A 19,189-nucleotide genomic window follows, 5' to 3' on the forward strand; every position below is an offset into this window, starting at 1 on the left:
TGTATTCGTGTTCAGCGGGGTGGCTTTGCTATCCAATGGACGATTCGTTCGTTCGTTCACTTTAATATGACCGCGGTTTTCTGGCTGCGGAAATTACGAGTCGCTGGCTCGCTTACGACCCTCGAACTATTTACGAGACCGTGGTGGCGGCTCGAGGTAACGAGACGTGTCGCGTGAATAGTCGCGCGAGCGGAGTTTCGCTCGGCTCCCCTTTGTATCGCGACGTCTCGTATCGCGGTTGAAAATGTTTTTAATCGATCGCTGTACTTGTGTAACATCTTCTACGGCCACGATTTATGCGAATAACGAAGAAGCAGATGCGTAGCTACGTGGCAATGCATTTATATTACGGGTAGTTCGTTGATCGAGATTACTCTTCAGAGCTGGAGGATATGTTTGAAAAGTGATGTGTGAACGTCTTTGGGTGAAGCACTAAGACAGAAAGCGTGTGGGCTAATAGTTTGGGTTTGCAGAAAAATTGTTACTTCGTTTTTGTGTCTATTAGTGTTTGTTGAAATGGAAATTATATTAATTGTTAAGCAATTCAAGAAACTATTCCTTAGCAAATTTAGAAAATTAATGAGACATGCATATATACATTCCCGTATGGATATGTTTACAAGTAAAGAAAAATAATTACAATATAAAAATACTTACACTGAACGTTAAAAGATAACATGGTAAAGAGTTATACGCGCACAGAATACATCTCTTAGTTGGAAGATTGAAACAGCTTTCCATTAGTTCAGTCAAGTATTTCTCTGGCAGAAAATAGAATGTAATTCTGATAGGACAAGCAGAGGGTTTAGTTAGCGTAGAAACAAGCTACGCTGTAAGATATTCGAGTTTCAAATTTCACATTTCTGGGATACATCTCACTTGGATAGATTTTACCGCACGATCTTACAAATGGCAACAACGTTTTACAATAAGAAATCATAGAAAACGAACAGTTGACGTCTCGATATACGTTTCAGCTAGATGTTATGAGATATATAAATTTTCCACGAGCCGTAGATTTTTACTTCGTTACATAAAATAGATTTAGTAAGTACATCCTCGTGAACATTTTTCTACTACTCTCAAAAAACGGTAGTACTCGTATTTGATCATACCAGATAAAGAAATGTAATATTCGAATATTCTTTTCATCGAGCTACTTTACTCCTGTTCAACTCCTAGAATTATAGCAAGCAATGGTAAGTAAATGGTAAAATTTATATTATTTTTAAAACATTTAAAGAAAATACAAAAAATACAACTGATTAATTTGTTTAAATTAGAAATAGCCAATGTTGCGACTTTGTTGAACGCGGTCGATGCATCTTGCCTCGAAATGGTTACATTCTAAGTTTCTCGAGTATATCTTGCCCACGTATAACTGCGAGCAGCTACAAATAGCTCGCGGCATCGTATAATGTAAACTCATGGAAAACTAGACGCCCACGACTCGATGCATGAAAAATGAAAAGGAGAAATAATAGCTGGTAGAATACCATATTTTACTGACTCGCTTCAAACTAATACCACGAGATTTGCCTGTACAAATTAATGGATGCAATTTTTAGATATTGTTAATGTTTATAATATCGAGAAATGCACTCGATTCTAATGCATTTCCATGTACATTCGCGTTACTTGGCAATCGTCAATTGTGTCGCTAATTATACGTAATTATGCACCGTTACGAAGTAATGCATAGTTTTCTTACATCCCTTTCCTGGGTTACTTTACATACTAGTACGATATGACAACATTAGAATTTCTGAAGAATTGTTTCGGTGTAATGGTACAGTGGCTTGTGTTATGGTACAATGTTATTCTAACAGTTCTCTAACAGACTGTTATATAGAGAATAATACACAAATCAGATCAAAGAAATGAATATTTAGTAAGTCGACATAGATTTGGAAACGGCAGATTACAGGCAGGTATACAGATATACAGATATACAGGCAGATTAGTTCCACTGTTAAGTATTTACTGTTTCCGCATTAGAGTAGAAAACTGGCATAGGATGTAACAAGCGTTAGGCTTACAAGAATGATTCACGCAGGATTGATAACGTTAAACACGTAGCAATGTCGTGGTGACAAGTAAATATAGTTGGTTAGATAGTGTTACAACGTACCATAGATAATGCACAATTAATTTTGACAAATACAATAAATTGCTGCTTTAGAATTAGTTTGAGAATCTACATATGTTGCCTACGTTATTTCGATTCTCTTAACATGTACTATATTCCACTAAATTATTTGGTACATGTTTCAAATCATTCTTTACGCTGTTAAAATGCTGATTTTTAGTGATGAAATTGATTAAATGTTTGTTACTTCTCTGATCAAAGCGTATTTCATTGAGCAGTTTTGCAATGAAATGATCTACTACCATGACATACGAAACAATTGTGTGCATACTAAGCATTACTCTGCTAAAATGTGTACATGTTATTTGATATAATATTTTTAACTGTAAAAAGTGAAAAGGAACAATTTTGGCGGTTTGCGTGCATTCTGCAACAGTATATCCTATCGTAGGTATTGAAAATGCTGGTAGATAAATCATATAGAAGTAATAAAATATCGCATTTATTATCGTTCATCGTTCGATGCTTTATTTTCATTCCAATGTATCCCGATCTTGCCAGGAGCGGAAGCGTAGTGAATACTGTATACCACGAGTTCATGTCTCTATAAGATATTCATCATTCTACTTGCACAGTCTTTACCGGATACCATTTATCTCTTCGACTCAAAAGAATTTGCTAAAAAGAATAAAGAAAAAGAAAAAATTGCACGAGCACGGTAGATCCCAATCACAGAAATAGAATTTAAATTGAAATAATGGGAGCGTAATATGTCGTAGAGAAATGGAATGACATTGCATACGAATTGATTGCGACTAGACGTTACGAAAATAAAACTAAAAATCATCCTAATTAAAATTAAAGGCAAATGACTCTGTTTCGACGAAGCCATCAAAATAATCCACTAAAAGTTCGGGAGAAATTTACCGGGAGTACTCGTATGATAGATGCATGTACGGCCGAAATATAAGACGAAACGTGACTTGTGTGCATGACATTCTTCGAGTGCTCATAAAGCATTCTCCATCGTATGGCTACCGCGTCGTAACTCGCTCCGCTTCCTAGGTATTGTTGCCTTACCGAAGGATTCTTGAATCTCAACTCGTGTACAAAGCAAGTACGGAAGAAACGTTCCAAGCAACTTCTTGCGCACCACTTCTGCTACAGACGAACAAGTTTGTGTTAGACGGTCAAGACCACCGTTCCGTATCCATGCAAAACTCCTCGGGAAGCCGAACAACTTTTTATTTCATTTCATTATAAACTCTTTAATTTCAAAATTAATTAAATGTATGCAAATTCCTTGCCCAGATGTTTCCTCGCGTGCCTCTTTTACGTATTTAAAGTACTGTTAATAGAACAAATAATATAAATTAAAGCAAGACAGAGTTAATAATTATAATACGGAAACATCAACTCACAATTAACTAGAACAGAGAAGTGTCGTACCTATTAGAGATAACGGAAAGGCAGGCACATCTAAAACACGTTTGCTGGAGGCAGTACAAGGGAAGTACAAATCGAAGGTATTTCAGCAAGAACAGGTGAGAGGATTACATATACGGTTTCTACGTTATGTCCGTTTTATAAAGATTTGTTAGTAGCAGCGATGTAGCATAATCTAGCTAATTTTAAGATGTAGCAGAACCTTTCTATCGTCGTTTAAGGTGCGACGTTTGTTTCTAAAAAGAATTCGGTATGAGATAGTCCTTTACATAAGAAGAGAGTATTATCCTATCCTACTGCCTTTTTGTGTTCTTGTTTAAATATCGAATTATTCAATGAATAATAGAAATAATATAGAAATAATATAATAACAAGCACATAACATAGTAAATTAAATATATTAATTTTTTTGTTAAATTTACTAAAGATTAATCACTGTTAACGAATATTCCACTGCACGAAGATTTATTATTGACAGTATTAGTTTGTTAATGTACCAGATGACAGTAGTACATAGAAATTCTTCTCTACTTATCAAACGAAAGGCAAAAGAATAAACCACAGGAGCAAATTGCGTGAAATCGTTCGATACTCGCTTCCGGATCTATGTCAAATTAACTGTAACTTCAAAACAGCTCATAAAATCTCGGTAATTTATTTGATGTAATTAAAATCCAACTGAAATTTAAAACGGTTCTAAATATACCGAGAAACGTCTCAAATGTGCAAGCGGGACGACAAACAGTGACGTTAAACGTTATAAAAGCATTCGACTGGAAAGACGTGATATATTAACGCATAAAAATACTTTGGCTCGTCAACCATAAACGAAGATTATTCCGCGTTTCGAACCGTTGCACGCTGGAACTGCTAATAAGACCTTTAAATCATTGTGGACAGTTTCTCGAAGAAATTCCCGAATTAATTAAAGCTGAAGTAACATTTACGGATTTCAGAAATGCACGGAATCGAGCACACAGGACGTCGGGATAAATATTTATAAAGAAAACGTTTCCAACGTTCTGACAGTGATATGATTCCGCATTTGATTCTGAACAAACATCGCCTTTAGTCCAAAATCACATTTGTATTCATTATGTTAGTTTTCAAGAATGCATCGTGGTGAAAAATTAAAAAGACACATTATTAACGACGAATAACGTTAATACTTATTATAATCACATACGATTTCTATCCATACAAAAATATATAAATTCATATATCAGATGTTCCGTCAATATACAAAAAAATAAAAGCTATATAACTATATAACATTAAATAATTAACGAAATAAAAACATCATTCCTATATATATTCTATGTATTATATTGTTGTATTCTATGTATATTTTATGTATTATATAGATCAACAGAAGTCCAAAATACAAATTTCGCAGAAGCATACTGAATTCATGTTTTACCATCCGACAGATGTTTAATATTCTAAGCAGAAATTAAAGCACCAGCTGATCACTTTATGAATTGGTCTCTAATCAAGGAAAACATTTTTTATCAATGTTTAAACATTGTAAAACGAAACTTACGTTGGATTAGACACATCTTTGGCGTTTAACGGTTATCAAGAGGATTGAAAAGGTTTAAATATTCGATGAAATACTAGAAGAAAAATGACTTCCATTTGCTAGGAAAACTTATATCTATGAATAGCAAAGGATCGCAAATTCATGGTAAAGAATAAAGTTGAACTCACAGTGTAGCACAGGCTATTGACATATTTCACCACGGAACTATTCAGCCGCGGAGATTCCGGAACAAGCGGAGAAAAAGTAGGTAGCTGAACGGTGTCAGTTTCTGAAGTGGATTAGCTGATCTCGTTTCCAGTCGTGGTATTCCAGAATTCAAGAAGCATTGCGACGTAACGAGACCGGTTGACGGGGGCAAGAAGTTAACTGGTCGCGATGGCCGTGCGATCTTAACGACCGTCACTTTATTAAAACTCGGAAATACATACTGTCAGCAATTAACGTCGCGCGTACGTAGCACCTTTCACGATCGGCTTGCCAGGGGACCGTCACGTCGATTACCGGACTCGACTGTGTGTGTGTGCATCAGTACAGAATGTTTTTCGCTTGGAAAATGCAACCGATGCAATTTGCTGCGCTCGACGATGCGCACTGTCTTGTATGGATAATATTACGACTCGAAATCCGACAAATTCTTCCGAGCTTGACGGTATTCCCGATGATGTATCGTCAAAAAATTATTTTCGTCCAAATATTTCAATCAGTTTTATCGACTTACTTCTTCGTTCTCGTAAAAACAAATAGAGTAAAACATTTAAGTTAAAAGTCTGTAATGTTAACATCGAGGCCACTTCTACATAATTCATAATGCTCTACCGCTTTTACGCATTGTTACATAGATCTTCTTTATAAATACTTGTTGCAAGTCAAACAGTTTCCGTTTCCACGTACAATGTGAAATTAGGAGCTCATTACGAAACAAGGAAATTAAAATGCATAGCGCGCATTATTAATATCGTTTACGGCTATTCATACTCGTCTACCGTTATTAAATCTAACAACAACACTGTATCGTATCGAATCATGTTACAACGTTATGTTATAACACGCCCAATGAAAGATAGCTCGTTAACAAACGAATAATTTTACACAGGGTATTTAAGAAAATTGGTTTGCAATTGGTTTCGCTGTTTCGGAATAACGTCGATAATTTTAAAATTTTACGAGGATTTCTTAATGGTACTTTAAAACACGGCAAACATTCGTGAAGTAAATGATCAGTTTTAGTCACCAGTACATCACCAAAATATTTTCTATGAAATACTCTTTGATCAGGAAGCATGAAGAAGCGAATACGGGGATTATATCCAAGCTTCGATATCTTTATTAGTCGTTGAATAAAAATATCCGAATCGTTTCTTAAAATTGGTAAGTAAGGATAATGATAATGATATCACAGTTGCCCGACAAGTAAAATATTTTTCACACGTACTAAGAAGTCAGATCTTCGAAAAACTTGAGTCAAATCTTTGGAGTAGAATGAGTGAAAAGACTTCATACGATCTTTGAAGAATCGCCTAAACCTGAAGAAATAATAAATGAAACTACTATAAATCAAAACATCTAAATACGAATCCATGTACATACTTATAATTAAAACTCATACAACAGATTTGATCAAAATAAAGGATCTATCCCGATGTGTCAAGTGTTAAAGTCTTCTTTACTTTCTAGCAGAAATTCCGATGGGGAATTGAACGTTCCATAATAACGCGTTTTTTGTTTCATTGCATCGTTACACAAAAAGCCAGAATGTTTTCCACGAAGTAACTCGAAGCACGAAGATATAACTCCGCGAAAACTCATACTTACGATTTTATCTCCTCTTAACACCGCGCATTTTAAAGATGTTTTTTTAAGAGGAACGATCTTACGAACTGAAGCTGCACGCATTGCACGTTCGCTTTTGCTGCCTCTTCAAGTCCAAAAATCCGAAGGAACGATTAAAAATAAATAAGCGGAAGGAAGAAAATGAAATTTACAGTAGTCCGTATGTGTAGTGGGTGTGAGTCGTACGCATTCTTCGACATCATAAAAGCAATCGTATCCACGGTGATTTCAACGGTAATACTTGCAGATGCATCTCTACACAGTTATCCAAGTTATTTTCTTTTAAATATTATTTTACTAGAAGATTTACAAGTTAAACGCTTATAACAGCTTGAATCATTTATGCAGATATCTTCTTTTAGTTCAAATTAATATTGTAAGATTTAAAAAATTGATACATAAGATATTTTTTAGCTAATGACCCATTGCATAAGTTATGACTTACAAATGATTAAATGTGGAATGCAATATCTCTTTACGATGCCATGTGCACCAAGAGATTAATCACTTTCACATGCGTATCTATATATGCACAAGTGAAACCTGATACGTATTTAATAAAGCAAACATTGTAACACTGTACCTACGATACCTACAATTACGCTTTCTATGCTATATAATGTTTCTTCTTCGTTTTACTAAAATCTGAATCAAAATATGCAATTGCACAAATTTAATTCAAATATCGTTTACAAATGAAAATGTTATATATTACATTTTCTATCGTTTTAGAAGTATTCCACACAATTCGCTTTGATGACTAACACATTAATAATTACGTAAATTCGTGTTAGACACACGCGTAAGTATAAAGGAATATCAAAAATGCATACTTGGAATCTTTCGTCTCGTATTGATAAAAATATAAATAAGACTTTCTCGAATTAAAATATAATAAAACCTACTGAAACATAACGATTAGATCGCGCTTTAGGCCAATTGTTATGTAACACACACGATTATGTGTACACGGAACAACTGAATACCTAACTTATATGGCACGCCCGCAAACAAGTCCGATACTATTTGACTGTGGTTCGGTTCAATGATATCGGTAATTACATGTAACGAATGAACCTGGCCATAGACCTAACAGCATTCCTCGGGGTTCTTTGATCTAGCCTGAGTGTTTTCGCTCGTGAGTTCACCTGAACACAGTTAATTCGTAGAATTCAAAGTTAGATGGATATAATCGATCTTGGCATACCATAGAACGTACTTGCCATGAGCTCTCTAGAAGTCTAACCATGTCTTAGCTAACAAATATGTATAGGATACAAATATGGAATCATTGTCTAGCGTTTGCATTGCATTTTCATTGTGCCAATCACTAAAATTGGAAGCAAATATTATATTTATATTTCCCTAAACAAATATTTCCTCCATAAAATATACTTAACGTACAACGATTAAGATACACATATTTTCCATAACCGTAAATCTATGCAAAGTATACTTCGTCAAAGAAATTGTCCTTTCTCGAGCACAAAGCATACTATACTAATAATCGATAAAATCATTGACACATTACCTAACAAGTAGTACATACATATATTGCACCGTGTATCAAACACGCGGCATAGTTTCTTTCATATAAATGACATTCTCGAATAATAAAAAAAAAAAAAAAAAAAACGGATTAACTATCAGTGCATCGATGCAAACGTTAAGAGAGAAAAATAAAGAGAAATTGGTCGTTGGCAGAATTCTTTCGCGCGAGGTAGCCCAGTCAGTGCACAAACAATGCGCGATTAACCGATACTTCAGAAGTTAGAGTTAGCCAGCGATGCACCATTCAACTGTTGTGCTTTTTTCCTTATCCAAACAAGGAAGCTGGCACGAGCACGATCGTTGTGTATCAAACGATTTCTATCGATTCTACCCTCCGTCACGTACCAGTTCTAGGCAGTGTTGTCCGAAGAGTACACTGACTCTTCTCCTCGCGAGAGATCTCGTATCGATTCTCCGGATTCGTTTCTGATCGCGAGAGACCTTAAGGCGCCGCACCGATACCGGATAAGGTGAACGCAGATGCAAAAGGTGTATATAGAAGAACGAACCGTCGTGTTGCCATCGTCGAGCCGACCGTGTGTGGATCGAACCGTGGTTTTTCTCCGCCAGACTTTCCAGAGCGCGGCCACACGATTCTCGTGTCACGAGAGAGTTGACCCTTCGACGCTTCTCGCCAAGCCACTCGATCGGAATTCTACGTTCCGTCGGAAGCACTATCAAGGCCAGGGTCGTAGTCACTGGTATCACGTCGCAAGGTGAACCAGACACCCCTCCAACGATCGAGTCCCTTTTCGTGCAATTAGCGGGTGCGAATGTAGCCTCAAAGAAAATTTGATCGAGAGAACAAACGAGATGTAGACGATGCATTAAATATAGGCACATTGCCTCGCATACTGTTTTCTCTATGGATATAGTGAAAATTAGAAAGGTGTATGCGCATTGCACATTACACAGAGAGTTTCTTTGCTTAATTAATGACGGTATGGAGAAAATTCGTATGCGTAAAAAAATTCATACGATGTGAAATTCAAAAATCAAGACGCCAACGACAAAAAAAAACGACATTTAGGTAAACATGTCAAATTTCATTTAAAGTAACATCGATTGCTCGCAGAAATCATCGAGAGTGCATCATTGTAATAATACATCGACGATTCCTCCTCTTAGTTGTAGATAATCGTTACTTCAGAAGTTTAATTCTTCATCTCCATCATGATCAATTCTAATTTCCGTGCGGCTTGCACAAAAAATGATTTTCATCGATCAAACGAAACTCCTATCAGAGGATCTATCTATCTCTATGAGGGTCATAATTGATCGATTCGGCACTTGGAAGGCCTTGTTTCGCTTCTAGTTCGAGCAATGAAGAAATATTCGAGCGACTACGAAACACAGCAACCAGCGTATTTCATATCTTGTCATCTTCGAGGAAGCTGACCCCTTAAGATCGTGGTAGCTGACCGTAGGGAATCCGGTGCCCGGTACCTGGTGGAAACCTATCAAGGCCACAGCCGAGCTAGTCCTTTTATTTTCTGGCCATTTGACGAGAGCGACATGCCAGACATTCCACGCTGGAATAGCCGTGTAACTATGCCCTCGGCATGGCCTACGTGCGTGTTCAACCGTGTACGCGTGTGCGCGCGTTTCCGCGCTCATCTGTGTACGTACTTTATACAGGGTGCGCAACAGAAAGCGAACATTCCGATTTTCTGGCGCGTGAAACCGCTTAATGGAAATTTCACGTTCGCCTATGAGATGCTGCGACTTATGGGAACGTGAAGTTTCACGTTACATCCTGCTTCTCGTCGATCATTTCAGCGAATTTTTTATCGTTTTTTCTTCAGGATTTTTTCCAAAATATGCAACCGGAATTGACCACGGAGAAAATATATTGATATACATTTGTAATGTATGCATATACATTTACATATACATGTATATACATATACTATATACATTTTGTAACACACTCAAAGTTTATTTCAATTTCAAGCGTTGTGAAACTAAAATATTTTTAGTGAATACCATTCGCGATAAAGTATCTATTAAGTTTCATATTATTATTCTTGTCGATGTAATTATTATTGAAATTGAAAAATTCAATCTTAACGAATTATATACTTTTTATCGTGCTTTCTTCCATATGGATATATAGGCGAATAATGGTACATGGCTATTCATAATAGAGACCTATAGTAGTGCTGTTAAACTAACCATTTGCGGTTCGGTCTATATACATTCGGTCATTATGCTAATTAGCACGTTCAACGTCGGACGTGTAGGTATCTGGACTATTTTGGCAAAGAATCGCTCCATTCGCTTCCTCGTGCCTATTCTCCTTTCTGTATAAATTCATCTATGTTCTTATAGGAATATATTACTTTCAAATTTTTTACGTTAATAAACGAAGTGTAAAAGAGAATCATTTTTCAAGATTCTGCCGTTCCGATGATTAAGCAAAGATGTGGTTCGATTATTAATTACTTCATAAAGTATAATTTAATAATTATAATTCGCAAATAATTTGCGAAGTGATCGATCGATCAACTTACGAATCACTATTAATTCTTTTCTCTGAAACGTTATTATGTTCAACGGCAGACAAGTGAGGATGTGATATTTAAATGGGGCCTGTAGTTGACATTTATGCATCTGGTTACACGCGTGTAGTATACATGCATTGGATACAATACGAAAGGTATGCGTGTGCGTAAAGGACGGGGACTCAAGGCCGATCGTCGGGCAATCCTTCTTTCTCCGTCTTGAACATACAAGAAAGACAATTCGGAGCCGTGAAGTTGCCGCGAATGCAGTATATCTTTATCAAACACTATTGCATTGAAACAGGACCGAACAATGACGTCGTACACGAAATAACACATAATTGTTTAAATAAGTGAATTCCCTCGATGACACGTACATAACTGCTTTATTGGAGACATTAACAAATATCTCTTGGTATTAGATAAGCGAGTTTCAACGAAATGTTATCTTAGCATTGTGTGAAATCTTGTTCTCATTTTGACACGTCTCGCAAATTGTTCATTTACTGAGATATACGTAGATACTGAAAAAAGATAGAAAAAATCCATTTCTGGAAAATCCTACCTGTTTCTGACGAAAAGATCGAAAAAAAATATACATACATAGAATTACAAATGTTTTCTCTGGAATTTCTTAACAGCACAAGAAAAAGACTAATCGACTCGGTTAATGGCCACTTTCATGCATTAAGACTTCCTGTCAGGAGATTTCAATCTCGCTTCTAGAGCAGCTGCTATCTCCGTGATCGTTCTTCCTTTAACAGCTAATTCATTCCGATCAAAAAGAATTTTCTGGCGTTTCACTTTTCATCGGAAAGGCACTTTCGAACGCATCGATCAGGGAAACGAGGCAACAAACGGATCAGCTTGCTGTTCGATCCTTTCGTATCGTTGTAATTGTGTGCAGAATTGATTCCATTTGGTCGACCAGCGTTTGGGTGTCAGGAAACTTAAAGATCGTGGCGGGACTACGATCACATTGACGAATCAAAAACGTACTTCTCGATCGTCGAACGTGTTTACGTAGTACGTGACTTTTCGTTTTAATGCTTTCTACACTTCGACAACCAATACTCGTTTCTCTTCGTGTGTACACGTTGTGCAAGTGCTGCAAGAATATTGATAGGCTTTCAAAATGAATTAACTACAAGAAACCGCCGGTGAACGATAGAGTTTCGTCGCTCGTCTATTACGCGCTTCTCTGTTTTGTAGACTTTTGTATCGTGTAATCGATTGGTTCCGTAATTATAACGATTTATTACGTTTCCTAGGAAACTGTAGTCAATTCTACGAAGCAACAGGAAATATATAATAACGGTGTAACTGTGAAATCGATTTTCCAAAAAAAAAAAAAAAAAGAAAAATATATTCCCGGCGTAAAATTTATGCCTGTTTTTGTCAAAATATATCAAATACTTCGGTTCTTTGAAAGAGAACACTGAATATTTTTTCCTGAGTTATAATTAACAAATAATACGCACAATAAAATTAAAAGTAAATGAAATGTTATTAGATATATCGAGTGAAATAAATAATATATTTCTAGTGAAATTAACAACCAACTAACTCTTAACTGGGAAGCAAGTCCTCGCTATCATATTTGGAGAAATGAAGAAGGAGATCAGACTATAAAATTGACAGCGGCTGTAACAACTCATTAGCTTCTACATCCACTACACAATGTAATTATTGTTTTTTCTACTCGTTATATGGCTACAGCCGCGGTAGCTGGATTGTAGAAAAAGGATTCAATATTACGTGTCGAAGGCTCGCAAGGACATATCCGGAGTTTCCTAAGAGTTCATAAAGAACTACCGGACATCCAACATGTAACGATCGCATCTTCTCAGAAAACTGGTTATAAGAGATATGTATAGGTATCTGAAAGTTGTCTTGTATACGTAGTTAGAAGCCACATTTTTATTACCTATAGAGGAAACGTAGTTAATATTAACAGCCTTGTAGGATAATATTACAGATTAATCATTTATAACCGCCAATGACCAAAACATTTTACGAACTATTTATTTAAAGCTTATCTTCGTAATGTAAGATAAGCTTCTAAATTAAGAACTATAGTATGTAATATCGCCCTGTAATGTCGCTTAAATACGATTTTGTAAAAGTCTGACTCGTGTTGACCGAAACTACTTAAGAATCTCAACGAACGCTAACGCATCAGTGGAATATAAAAATTAGACGATCCAACAACCTAGTACTGTAATAGAAACAGATTCGTAATAGACAGGTATCTAACTCTATACCCTTTTTCTAACATTGATACGAAGATTTCTAGTGCGCCGTTGTTCGCGTTTCGTGGTACGCGCAAGGACACGCGCCAACTCTGGACCACGTATCCTTCTTAAGAGCTCACGACCGGAAGTCCGATACGTACGACGCAAGCAATTACGAGGGTAATCGTGGTTGCTCGGAGAACTAGCTTGTTCGAAGATCGTTTTGCTCCGAGGTATCTTCGGCCACGCTCGACTTTCCGGTTTAACCGCTCCTTCTTCTAATCGCTTCTCTTCCTGCCGAACGATCTTCCCGTCCTTGGTCTTTTCCACGCACTTCGGTTAGTTGGAAAGTTCTATGCAGTCGACTCTTGGCTTCGCCGCTCCCCAATATGGTGAAACTTTACGTTGCTCGTGCATTTTACATTTGAATTTCCAAATCTTCCATTCAAACCAGTCCAATAATTGTGTTAAGTCATCGTTTAAATTAAAACAGGGAACATTGTGTAATTAAAAGAGAAATAATTTTTCGGAAGTTCGAATCACAGGCTTAAAATTAATAAACGAGAAAGAAACAAGCCTTTTTATAAAATCGAAATCGTTCTCCGTAATGTTTAATGTTTTATATAAAATTTCCACATATATTGAAAACGCCATCCAAACGGTTCACTAGCTCCGCAATTGCTCTGTTTTTGCTTTCCCACGTGTATGAGGCAGTTACGTCACTTACGGCACAAATACGATGCGTAACGGATGAAGTAGCAAAGAAGCGCCGATTTTTCTCGTGGTCATCTGATATATCAAACGAACTATCGGGGAACTAGAAATGAGATAGCGACAGCACGAAAGAGAATCCTTGAACGCCAGAGGTGTCGATATTGAACGGTGTCTAGTTTCATTCATCCAACTCTTAGAATCAGAACACTCGCCCCCGGATCGCAGACAGGAATTTTTATGAATGACCAAAGGAATCCTCTTACCTGAGTCACTATCCCCAACCATGGTCCAATACCATGAAAAGGGCCGTCAACTCGATCACGTAGATCGTTAATGCCAAACTTTCACAAAAATAAATCTTCCGCTTGGTTCTGGCTCTGACTCAGAAGTCAGAGTACTAAATTGTATTTCACACATTCGATACTTTTATTTTTTACTTTCAGATAGTTTCAGCTCCGTAAAAACGATTTTTTATGTTTTAAAAACTTCTATTTGAAAATTCTTAAAAGATGCTATGAATTTATGCGAATTAAATTCTATTTTATTAAATAAGTTGAAATTGAATAAGTCGGTTTGCTAAAAGATTGGAAAAATTTAACATTTTCAAGGTGACAATTAAATAATTACGATTCAACAGGTGAAATTAGAAGCTGTTTGTCGTTTCTGCACGTTAACTATCCTCATTAGCAAGGAGATTGGCGTTATCTCATATGAAATTTCAGTCCTTTGGTTCTGAGATTGTACACACGGTCGATGTCTCTAATATATTTTTCATTCTCGAACGCGGTAATCTCATCCTTACATAACGCAGCTACGATGACTCAATCTTGGGAACGTATGTATACAATCCGAGGAAATCTATTACAATGGAAAACCGTCATATGCGAACTTACTGTGAATTCTATTGAGTCGAGAAACTTTCGTTTCGCGTTCATTAAACACATCAAAATAACCTTTAATTTCCCCCAACTTATGCAAATATTGCTTGTTTTAACACAGAAAGTAAGCTCCAAATTATAATATACGAAAAGTAACATTTTGTTAAGATAATATAATACACATAAATAACACGAATCGATAAACGGATAAAGAGGAATCTATTTTAAGTACAAGTACTTACGTACTCGGCTGTCGCAACTTACAAGCATGTTGAACGTTCGTTCTAGAAACGTTTCCCGACTATGAAGAACACAAGTTACATTCTCTTCGTCGCTTCAATTAAAGCACGGACTCACGCGCTAAATTGTCCCATCGAGGATGAAATGCAGAGAAGTTGTCGACGTATTGAACGTTGTGCACCGGCATGTTCTTTGTTCAGGTGCTACGACACGACGCGACGCGTATTCCGAACTGTGGCTAGACTCGATCACGGTGAATACGAAACAAGATTTTCCAGCCTGTGACAACGGTGTAGAATTTAAATGCGTCGAATGTCGGTCGTAGAAATGACCATGCAGGCAATGGTTGATAGCGATTGAGGTCGCATACGAGGATCATGAAGGAGATCGTGAAAACTCGCTGGTTACCGGGTTAAAACCTAGCCGCGGGCGACCGCGTAAGATGCACAGTTAAATGGATTGCTTGAATAGAATAGTGTGAACGATAGGAATGTAAATTAACGTTTGACGGTATATGAAAAGGTGACATTACATAAAGTAGTACAAAATGTCTTATGATAAAGATAACTGTCTATGTTCCGAATGATTTCGCTGTGCTTTGCAGTGCTGCGATTATGAATGTATGAGACAATTTAATTTTTGTACGTACGTTCGCTATTCACATCGAACGTAGTAATACAAAACATAATTAACACTTTACATGGGGTTATCTAAAAACACATGTGTCATCGTTTCTTGAACTCAAAGCCGTCATGTGTCACCAGCTGTTCAAGGACAAGGACAACTTCTCTCGAGAGCTATATTTACGAATAGCATAGAAAATACATATTTCTTTAAGTAAGTCCAGAGAATTAAGAATCATATCTGATGCTAATATATTTTCTATGTGTTATTTTGGCCTTAGTCTGGATTAAATTTAAGTAACATAAATTATTATCGTATATATGCGTTTTCTTTAAATTGTACGCCAGTTGCTAATATGTTGTAGATTGTGTTAAATTTTTTTTTTAATATTAGTATAAATTGCTGTTTATAAAATTTTTCGATTTAACCGTAAGAAGAATTTATATAAAAAGTTGCAAGTAAACTACGTTGTTTATAGTATGATGAATAATTTAATGGCTCGTATTTGTGTAAATAGCAGTGGCAATTTCGACGAAAAAAGGAGAAGAAGCAAGAGAGTAATCTGTAGCCAACTGGGCAGTTTATCGACGGTTAGCTCGATAATGTTCCTCTTTCACTTTCATGTAATCCATAGCCTATTTTTATATTTTCAAAGAAGAATTAAGAAGAATTATAACGGTATAGAAAACCTCTTAACACATCACCGATTATCATCTGATTTAATGTTAATAAAACGGTTGTATTACACAATCGAAATAGATCAAGGCAATTACTCTTAAAATTACACCTTAACAGCGCATAGCTTAGTGCATTACCAGTAATAATTAAGTAAATTATTAATTATGAAATTAGGAAATTATTAAATTTCGCATGAGTCATGCTTTTTTTAAAAATAGTGATCACACACTTATATCATTCCTAATATAAAGATCGATTGTTAGATACAATAAAAACGTGAAGGCATATCGTATTTTCCGTTAATTCTAGCCATTTTTGCATTTACCAGCTTGGTTATGAAGCTATAACTGCTGAAAATGTCTTACCCCATTAAAAACTAACGATCTGGTCTCCAAATATTTTTTTCTGACAAATTAGCGGAAGTAATCGAAACGCTTCGGTGATCATTAGGACGATCACTCTGTATATCCGATTTGGGGGTTTTCACGCGTAAAGCGTGTGCTGCTTTCGGTCCTTCTTAGCTGGTTACGTAACCGCCAGGATGTCAGCAAATACGGACGACCGGTTCATGAAATCCATGCATAATAATAATAATCCAACGATATGGTCGGACATAGACGGCCTTCCCGGCTGTCGGCTCGAGGCTGTTTTGATATCTGTCGGGCGAATTATTATCAGAGCATAAGAGCGAAAGGGGTACGTTCGGAAGAGAACGGGGAGGTGCCGTGACACGTGTGATACGCGCGTATGAGTTCGTTCTACCGTGACGCTGGCCGATTAAAGTTCAAGATATGGAACTGGTCCGCGTCCCTGCGAACGTGATAACTTAAATGGCAATACGCGAAACCGTGGAACGCGAGCCATGCCCGCCAGCTCTTGGACAGCCGCAACTTTACTGCAAGCTGTAGAAAAATAGGGGCGAGTATAGCCCTGAGTTATGCGTATCCCACGTTGCAATTCGTGCGTTTGTGCAATCGCGTTCCTTTCCAGGTTATCTTTTAAATTTTCCTTGATATTTCTCTTTTTAAGGACGTTCATCCACCGCAACAGCGTGCTTCGAATTCTGATCAACGACAGAGATATGTACCTACATCGACGCATGTACCAAGAAGATTGTTTTCGTAAAGTTACGAATTACAGGAAGTTTAGTCAAAGGTGCGGAGACTTTATATATAAATCGACTATTTTTAACCCTCGTCTACCTTTACTGTATTTTGTAGCATTCATCGTGAGACAGTGAGTTTCGAAGCGGTTTAAAAGACAGTATCGTTTTTTCAAAGTGGTTGACGCGTGTTAAATCGATTCTGCATGATAAATTCACGGTCCACTAAATGACTCTACCCATTTACTGGAAAATTGAACAACAAGAATTATTCGCAAAATTAACATTATATTTTAACATAGTCTGGTAAATTAAGGTTGACGACGATCACGTTCCTTCAAAATTTCGATGTATCTACTACTCACAACTTTTCCCATGCACAGCCATCGCATACATTTGAAATAGAAAAGAAAATCGAAGGAACAAAAGCTAATATCCAACAATATCGCGTATGTTCCTATTTGTGAAACGACATTAATTATGCAGCACGTGAAACAGCTATTGGCAGACCCCGTGCACTCGTTATATTCGGACTTTCACTCCATGCGCCACTTAAATGATATTCTCTCTTTATCTATTTCGCTGCTGGCCTCTGTTAAACGCGCATAAGTAACCATGAACAAAGCGAAGACAAGTTACTTGTTTTACATCTCGTCCTATGGAGACTGAAACACGTTGTGACACACTGGTCGTTCGTCCGTTCGTTTGTTCAAGATCACAACGTCGAATTGCATTGTGTTATAAAAGATTTACCGCAGAAAAAACACGGTACTTTCACTCGAAAGTTTTCATTTCGCGATGAGCCACACCAATGCGGTTCAACGAATACAGTTAATCGCGAATCATTTTCAGCGCCTGTAATTTTTCCGCGTGAAATCATTCTGATAATATCCGTCAAAGTGTAACATTTAAATGACCCGATTATTATATAAAAATCAAATTGTCCCTTATCCTATGAATGAACCGAATATATTGATGCAATGAATTTCTATTACGGAAGTAGTGATATAATTCCATTTTTTAGCATCAAATATCGTATATTTAATAACTCATTTTTCTCTTGTGTGTTTATTTGTTCTCGCGGTGAGTAATGTATATTATAATACTTTTTAAATTGGTTTTATTTCTTAGATCTGTTTTTCCTAGGGTGATTCGACAATTTGCCATAATTTTCCACGAACGACTATTGTGAATATATTGAATAGTGGCTATCATAGACTACGACCAATAAGAGAAGAATAACGACGCGTACGAAATTCTACTTTAATATCACCGAGTTCATTCCGTAGTTTATAAGCACACTGTAAGCACATTTCGCTTAGGTACACGAATATTTGGTGTATGTACGGTGTACGGTGTTTCCATCAAAGAAACCAGTTGGTGATCAAATCGTGAGGGAAAGAGAGGATTGCTTTGACAATAACTATACAATTCTCCGAATAATTTCACGTAGACGAATCAATTTATGAAGCTCCATAGGTCCTTGACTAAGACAGATTACTTGGGCCACGCTCATCAATCCTGAACTGCTTAGTTGATTAAATTCTTTATAATTATACGCCATTCGTTTGCTGTAATCTCGAGAGTTTTTTGATAATCTAACGAATGTTAATATATGGTTGATGAATTACGCGTAAAGTATAAATTACGAGTAGACTGTATCACCGATGAGACATGTAGTACTCCGTTTCCATACGAATCACATTTTACTATTACGTGTTTTTCATTCAGTGCTACTCAAAATTGCAGTATTAAC

The 19,189-nt window shown here is 36.6% G+C and overlaps 1 protein-coding gene across 4 annotated transcripts in view; it reads right to left on the reverse strand.

Annotated features, from left to right (window-relative positions):
* LOC126918351 (uncharacterized) overlaps window positions 1–19,189 on the reverse strand; it is a 41,152-nt gene that overhangs the window by 19,512 nt on the left and 2,451 nt on the right. Inside the window, exon 1 of one of the 4 annotated variants that reach the window (XM_050726163.1) lies at window positions 5,246–5,747. The exons of the other annotated variants lie outside the window; for them this stretch is intronic. The gene's annotated coding sequence lies outside the window, so the exon portion shown is untranslated. Of the gene's footprint in view, window positions 1–5,245; window positions 5,748–19,189 lie in introns of those variants that run through there. 4 annotated transcript variants of the gene reach the window in all.

Source organism: Bombus affinis, chromosome 7 (assembly GCF_024516045.1).
Source record: "Bombus affinis isolate iyBomAffi1 chromosome 7, iyBomAffi1.2, whole genome shotgun sequence".
Lineage (NCBI taxonomy): Eukaryota > Metazoa > Arthropoda > Insecta > Hymenoptera > Apidae > Bombus > Bombus affinis.